Below are 8,866 nucleotides of genomic sequence, written 5' to 3' on the forward strand. Positions count from 1 at the left end.
TCTTCGGATGTGGCAGGGCTTGCAAACCATTACAGACTACAAAGGGAAGCACAGCCGAGAGCTGCCCAGAGACACGAGCATACCAGATGAGCTAAATGACTTCTATGCTCGCTTCGAGGCAAGTAACACTGAAACATGCATGAGAGCATCAGCTGTTCCGGATGACTGTGTGATCACGCACTCCGCAGCCTATGTAAGTAAGACCTTTAATCAGGTCAACATTCACAAGGCCGCAGGGCCAGACTGATTACCAGGTTGTGTACTCCGAGCATGTGCTGACCGACAGGCAAGTGTCTTCACTGACATTTTCAACCTCTCCTTGTCTGAGTCTGTAAAACCGACATGTTTCAAGCAGACCACCATAGTGCCTTTGCCCAAGAACTTTAAGTTAACCTGCCTAAACGACTTTCGACCTGTAGCACTCACATCTGTAGCCATGAAATACTTTGAAAGGCTGGTCATGGCTCACATCAACACCATTATCCCAGAAACCCTAGACCCACTCCAATTTGCATACCGCCCCAACAGATCCACAGATGATGCAATCTCTATTGCACTGCACACTGCCCTTTCAGACCTGGACAAAAGGAACACCTATGTGAGAATGCTATTCAATGACTACATCTCAGCATTCAACACAATAATTCACTCAAAGTTCAGCACTAAGCTAAGGACCCTGGGACTGAACGCCTCCTTTTGCAACTGGATCCTGGACTTCCTGATAGGCCACCACCAGTTGGTAAGGGTAGGTAACAACACATCTGCCAACCTGATCCTCAACACAGGGGCCTCTCCAATACCATCATTAAGTTTGCCGATGACACAACAGTGGTAGGCCTGATCACCGACAATGATGAGACATCTTATAGGAAGTAGGTCAGAGATCTGACCGTGTGGTGCTAGGACAGCAACCTCTCCCTCAATGTGATCAAGACAAAGGAGATGATTGTGGACTACAGGAAACAGAGGACCGAGCACGTCCCCATTCTCATTGGTGGGGCTGTAGTGGAGCAGGTTGAGAGTTTCAAGTTCCTTGGTGTCCACATCACCAACAAACTAACATGGCCGAAGCACACCAAGATGGGCGTGAAGAGGGCAAGACAAAACCTATTCCCCTTCAGGGAAATCAAAGATTTGGTGTGGGTCCTCAGATCCTCAAAAGGTTTTACAGCTGCACCATCGATAGCATCCTGACAGGTTGCATCACTGCCTGGTTTGGCAATTGCTCGGCCTCCGACCGCAATGCACTACAGATGGTAGTGCGGACTGCCCAGTACATCACCAGGGCCAAGCTTCCTGCCATCCATGATCTCTATACCAGGCGGTGTCAGAGGAAGGCCCTACAAATTATCAGAGACTCCAGCCACCCTTGTCATAGACTGTTCTCTCTGCTACCGCACGGCAAGCAGTACCAGAGCACCAAGTCTAGGTCAAAGAGGCTTCTAAACAGCTTCTACCCCCTAGGAATAAGACTCCTGAACATCTAATCAAATGGCTACCCAAACTATTTGCATTGCCCCCCTTCTATGCTGCTGCAACTCTCTGTTATTATCTAAGCATAGTCACTTTAATAACTCTACATGTACATATGTGCCCCCGCACATTGACTCTGTAATGGTACCCCCTGTATATATCCCCACTATTGTTATTTACTGGTGCTCTTTACTTATTTGTTGTCTCTTAATTTGTTGGGGTATTTTCTTAAAACTGCATATTTGGTTAAGGGCTTATTAGTAAGCATTTCACTGTAAGGTCTACACTTGCTGTATTCGGCGCATGTGATAAGTAAAATTGGATTTGATTTCAATTAACAGGTGTGCCTTGTTAATTTGTGGAATTTCTTTCCTTCTTAATGCGTTTGAGCCAATCAGTTGTGTTGTGACAATATACAGGCGGTATACAGAAGATAGACCTATTTGGTAAACGACCAAGTCGATATTATGGCAAGAGCAGCACAAATAAGCAAAGAGAAACAACAGTCAATCATTACTTTAAGACATGAAGGTCAGTCAATCTGGAAAATGTCAAGAACATTGAAATTTTCTTCAAGTGCAGCCACAACCATTAAGCCCTATGATGAAACTGACTCTCATGAATATCGCCACAGGACTGGAACACCCAGAGTTACCTCTGTTGCAGAGGATACGATAATTAGAGTTAACTGCACCTCAGATTGCAGCCCAAATAAATGCTTCAGAGATTTCAAGTAACAGTCACATCTCAACGTCAACTGTTCAATCAAGTGTACTTATAAAGCCCTTTTTACATCAGCCGATGTCACAAAGTGCTATACAGAAACGCAGCCTAAAACCCCAAACATCAAGCAATGCAGATATAGAAGCACAGACAGGGCCAAACAGGCAGGATATAACCCCACCCACTTTGCCAAAGTACAGCCCCCACACCACTAGAGGGATATCCTCAACCACCAACCTACTACCCTGAGACAAGGCCGAGTATAGCCCACAAAGTTCTCCCCCACGGCACGAACCCGAGGGGGGCGCCAACCTGGACAGGAAAATCACATCAGTGACTCATCCTACTCAAGTGACGCACCCCTCCTAGGGACAGCATGGAAGAGCACCAGTAAGCCAGTGACTCAGCCCCCGTAATAGGGTTAGAGGCAGAGAATCCCACTGGAGAGAGGGGAAATGGCCAGGCAGAAACAGCAAGGGAAAAGTTTGTCATTGTATTGTTAATTTCAGTGCTATAATGGTGTCTGAAACTGAAGCATTTTGTATACATTGTTTGATTTCCGGAAAGGAGGTGAGTTGCTGCGCAACAGCTTTTTCTAAAATATTTAAGAGGAATGGGAGATTCGATATAGGCTGATAGTTTTCATATTTTCTGGGTGAAGGTTTGGCTTTTTCAAGAGAGGCTTTATTACTGCCACTTTTAGTGAGTTTGGCACACATCTGGTGGATAGGGAGCCGTTTCTTATGTTCAACATAGGAGGGCCAAGCACAGGAAGCAGCTCTTTCAGTAGTTTAGTTGGAATAGGGTCCAGTATGCAGCTTGAATGTTTAGAGGCCAAGTGCTCAGCATATGTGGGAACTCCTTCAAGACTGTTGGAAAAACATTCCTCGTGAAGGCGTTTGAGAGAATAGACCATTTCAAATTGTCAGTGATGTGTACGCCAAGGAACTTGAAGCTTTTCACTTTCTCCACTGCGGCTCCCTCTGCTGTCTCCTGAAGTCCACGATCAGCTCCTTCCTTTTGTTGACGTTGAGAGAGAGGTTATGTTACTGGCACCACCGCTGTAAACGGCACTGCCAGTCTGCCAGCGATTGACTGTCATCAAATCTCAGAGACCCATGAATGTAGCTTGGCTACGCAGTGTCTCGGGCGTGACGGTAGACTGTACTCTCTCGTCGTGACTGTTTGAATTACACCCACACCTCCCACCAAACACATAAAGCCTGTTATTTTCCAACTGCGGCATTCAGCAGCGGTACCAGCTTCGTTTGAAGTTCCGCCTTTTGTATCCTCATTAAACATTCTGCTGTGTTGTCACTGTCTGGTTAGTTAGGCTGCTGTGGTGGATGTTGCCTAGCAACTCTGGAACATCCCCCTTCTCCCCCTCCCCCAAACACACATTCACCTCCTAGAATATTTAGCAATGTGGAGATAATCAAAATTAGACGTGCAAGGTAAACATGCCATTAACATTCAAGGTCCCTAATAACCATGATAAAAGAATTGGGAAGAAAAAACAGTTGGAGAGAATCAATGTCATCAAATTGGTTTACTTTATATGCACGACTACACTCTTTTGCCCACTCACTTTCACCCTAGCTTCATGCTATGCATGTTTGGATAATCTGTACATTTCAGTGTCCGTGGCTCCTGACATGCTGGGATCAAATGTCTAGTTAATTACCTGTGCTTGTCGTCCCCTTTCATGATCATACAAAAGACTGGATGACTAGCTGGTAAACTGAAGGATGGAAATACCATGCTGATTTGACACACACACACCCACCACACAAACACACCTTGTCAGCTGAGGACAGAGACTCCACCAGAAACAGGAGATGTAGAAAAAGGAGGAGATAGAGGAGGAATGAGAGAGTGGGTGGAGGAGAGACAACAGGGGAAAGAGGGAAAAAGAGGGCAAGCCACAGCACTCTCCGCTCTCTCTTCCCCTCTCCCCCTCCTCTCCTCTCCCCTACCCCCCAACCCATCTCTCTCCTCTCTGCCAGGACTGACACCTGCTGGCTGGTCCCCAGTGATACGGCCTAATAAAGCTTGACAGCCTAGCAGGGCTGACCCGGGAGAGTGTTTCAATAAAGCAATCCACCAGGCTCCCTTATTTACTGACCATCGACAACCAGATTAAACCGTAGCGTGGGTTTTGTCCTTCCTCCCACCCCTCCTGCCACGGCTTTAAGGTTAATTACCAGAACCGGACAGTCGAGCATTTATGGAGTAGTAGACCCCCACCTCATTCTGGTGCTGGAGTTGTGTTTTCTTCACCTGAGTGACCTAAGACTGAGGAAGTAAATAATAATAATAATAATAATATCCCATTTAGCAGACGCTTTTGTCCAAAGCGACTTACAAGTCGGCTGGGGCCACTACTTTCACATATGGGTGGTCCCAGCGGGAATCGAACCCACGACGCTTGGCGTTGCAAGCGCCATGCTCTACCGACTGAGCCACACAGGACCCAACAAGTAATGAAGTGAACTGTTGAGAGAAACTACAGTAGGAATAGTGTAAATGGTGAAATGTTTACTGAACTGTCTGTGAACTTGGGGGTGTTGAGGGTGAGAAGTCGATGCTTCTATCAAATACATATATATAACTGAATTCTTTAATGTCAAATTATTAAGATTGGCTTCTTTTACATTTTATAAAAGTACAGACTCAAAGTGATTTAACATACATTGCAGTTGGAGAAATAGGGGAAAGTTATGCTTCTTAAAAATGTGATAAACTTACTATCCCACTTTGGAGAAAAGAATTAGTAAAATGCCCTTTTCACACTTTCTAGAGAGCTCTCCTTTGTTTATGCGCATTGTTCACACCCTCTTAAGCCTTAGCCACACCCATCTCTTTAAGAATCCACTTGTAAATGGCTGAGTCAGCATGGGATTGTCCTCCAGAAAGTAGTCTCTCTATTATACCAGCCCAGTGTCAGAGATTATTGTGAAATAGACACATATTGCTTATTGGAAAGTCATGACAAGCACATGAAAAAGTAAAAACAATAGTGTGCTGTACACCATTTTGTATACAGTGCATTTCAATCACAGGCAAATTTAGAATTTTAGCTAGTTAGCTACTTTGCAACTACTTACTACTGTTTAGCTATTTTGCAGCTATTTTGCATGTTAGCTAACCCTTTCTCTAACATTTAACCCTTTAACTAAACATAACCCTAACCCCTAACCTTAACCGCTAGCCTAGCTACCATTAGCCACCTAGCTAGCCTAGCTACCATTAGCCACCTAGCTAGCCTAGCTAATATTCAAGTCATTTCTGCTTAAAAAAAATACATACAAGAAATATATATTTTGAACGGCCCTACTGTGAAGTGGTTGTAAGACCACTGTAAATGATGCAACATTTATAGATCTGTCTGTAAACTTGAGTGTGGAGTGTGATAGACTTAGTGGCAGACCACAGGGTTTGATGAAGACCTTTACACAAGTCAGACACAGACACAAGTGTGATACCTCAGTTTCAAGGGTGTTTATTTAAAACAATAAAGAAAAAATAAAAGAAACCGTTCTCATCCAGGAGACCAGGGTAACTGCCTTCTGGGTTCACGGGGAATGCTGTTTCCTCTGGGGTAGAACACAGAGCCCCTTGGTTCTAGCAGAGGGTCGGAGGCCTGGTCCATCAGGCGCTGGAACGTGGGTGAGGCTCCATGGAGAACGAACAGGAGGACCCGGTATTGGTATAAGCCGGGAAAAGGCTGCCAAAGGTACCTGCCAATATCCCTTGGTCAGGTCCAGGGTGCTGATGTACCGGGCCTTTCCCAAATGGTCGATGAGCTCGTCCATCCTCGGAATGGGGTAGGCGTCGAACAAACTGATGTCGGTCACCCCCCGGGTGCAGAAATGGCTGCACCATGCGCTGTGGAAAACCTAGATTACTCCCATCCTCAGCATAGCCTCCACCTCATGCTTCACGGCTGTCCTCACATTCCATCTCTTTAATAGGTTCACATGATAAATCTGTTGGTGTCTTCCCGGCTACCGTTTGTGGTAATTTACGGGCCCCAGATTCTCTGTCACCTCATACCATGTGCCATGTTGCCATCTTGCCATGTTGCCAGGAACTTCCGCACCCTCATTGTCTTTACGTGTTCCACTACACTGGGTAAGGGTGTTGGCTGGGCTTCCCACACCTCCGCGTGGTCTCCTCCTATAGAGTAGTTCTAAAGGGGAAAACCCAGTGGAGGCCTAGGGCACTTCTCGGATCAAGAACATTAGGTGGGGTAGAATCTGGTCCCAGTTCATTCTGTCCTGCTCAATAACTTTGTTTGAGCGTCTTATTGAACCATTTGATGAGCTCATCCATCTGCAGGTGAAAGAAAGAGGTCCGGATCTGTTTTATCTGTAGGAGAGCACACAAATCTTTCATTAGTCGGGACATGAACTCGGTACCGCTGTCGGTCATGATCTCATTCGAAATGCCCACCCGGCTAAAGAGGTGGAACAGCTCCCAGACAATTCCCTTGGAGACTGCCGCCCATAGTGGAATGGCCTCGAGATATCGGGTGGCATACTCTACTATATTCAGGATGTACCTGTGTTCTTGGGACATTTTTTTACCATGGGCCCCACTATGTCCATGCGTACAAACGACACTCCGATGATCGGTAGGGGAACCAGCGTGTTCAGGACGTGTGAACACTCATGGCAGCTGTGGCAATAGTATTCCACGGCTCGCCTCATCCCGGGCCAGTGTAACCAGGCGGTGATTCGTTCCTGAGTCTTCTCCATTCCCAGGTGCACCCTTTTGGTGTGGGCCAGCTGTAGAACGGTTCCGACATACCGGTGGAGCAGCAACAGCACCGCTCGAAGTTCCCCCTGTTCATGCAACACCTGATACCTTGATTTGGAAATGGGGGTATCGCCAGTAACTAACCCCTAGAAGAAGCTGGGCATCCACTGCTATTACTTGGGCCGTGACGGCTTTAAGTTCGGATCCTCCCATTGGGCAGTCCTGAACTGTCCCCTCACGGAGCTCAGGGCAGGTGTCTCGGCAGGTCCCTCGAAATCAAGGAGGGGAGCATAGGCTCCTCCTCCGGTTGTTCACCAAGTGCGGTAGGTCTCAATGTCATCATCTGCCGTTAGCTTGATTAAAAACTGATTGGGTTGCAATTTGGTCTGCTTTTCTCCTTGCAAATTCCTGACTTCCTCATGCAGGTGGACATTCTGTAGACGCTGTTCTTCCAGCGTTCGTTTCTGAATGTCCTGTTGTGCTTGTTGGGCCTGAACTAACTGAGCTATCATCTCATCCATGCTGATACTGTTAAAATGTCAACCCTAGTCTGACCACGTTGTCAGATTTGCCCTCATTCTCTACCAATTTCTACCACTTGTGGCAGACCAGGGGGTTTGATCAAGACATTTACACAGATCAGACACAAGTCTGATATCTAAGTTTCAAGGGTGTTTATTTAAAACAATGAAAAAAATGGAGACCTCTTCCGGGTTACCACCTTCTGGGTTCCTCTAAAGTAGAACACTGAGCCCCTGGGTTCTAGCAGACCATGAGGATGTCTATCCGGTAGCAACCTCTCACTACCTCCAACCCTCCCGTGTTCTGCCCTCCTGGCAGCTTTATGGGCCCCGTACAGCTGGTGAGCAATCAGCCCCTTGATTACTCACCAGCGTTAATCAGACACAATTAGTCCTGGCCGGAGGACCCCTTTGAGACCTGGCAAGTCCAGCATCGGGAGTCACTGCCGCGTGATGTAGACTCTGTCACCAGGCCTCAACGAGTCTCCAACTTGGTGGCTTGTCAGCTGTACGCCACAGCTTATATATTTCTATCAAAGACATTTAGTCTGACCTATAAAGAAGGATGGTTTCTGCTTTTCAGTGTGGAAATGTTTTTAGAAATGTCCACAAAATGTGTGGGTTTATTAGTGTGGACATGTATGCTGTACATGTGCTGTCGCCAGTGGTGTAAAGTACTTGAGTAAAAAATACTTTAAATCACTACTTAAGTAGTTTTACTTTTGCTTCACTACATTCCTAAAGAAAACAAGGTACTTTTTACCCCATACATTTTCCCTGACACCCAAAAGTACTCGTTACATTTTGACAAGAAAATTGTCCAATTCACACACATACCTGGTCAACCAGATCTGGCAGACACATTAAACACAAATGCTTCATTTGTAAATGATGTCTGAGTGTTGGAGTGTGCTCTTGGCTATTCGTCAATAAAAAAAAGCATTTGTGTCATCTGGTTTGCTTAATAATATAAGGAATTTGAAATTATTCATACTTTTACTTTTGATACTTCAGTATATTTAAAACCAAATACTTTTTGACTTTTACTCAAGTTGCATTTTCCTAGTAGACTTTCACTTCTCCTTGAGTCATTTCCTATTAAGGTATCTTTACTTTTACTTAAGTATGACAATTGAGTACTGTTTCCACCACTGGCTATAGCCTATTAACATACAGTAGCTTATCTCACCCCCCTAAACCCCTCTCCCCACCACCACTTCCCAATCCATGGGGGTACACCTTTATGCTTCCTTGTGAGCTTCAGCGTGTGTTTGTCGTGAGACAATTACCATTCTGTTTGCTTTCGATAACATCTCAATTCTCATTGAGACAAGCAAGGACGTGTCTTGCTTACCATTCGTATCTGTGCCCAGCGCCGCTGATCCCCA

This window comes from Oncorhynchus masou, chromosome 20, assembly GCF_036934945.1.
Source record: "Oncorhynchus masou masou isolate Uvic2021 chromosome 20, UVic_Omas_1.1, whole genome shotgun sequence".
In the NCBI taxonomy this organism is placed as follows: domain Eukaryota; kingdom Metazoa; phylum Chordata; class Actinopteri; order Salmoniformes; family Salmonidae; genus Oncorhynchus; species Oncorhynchus masou.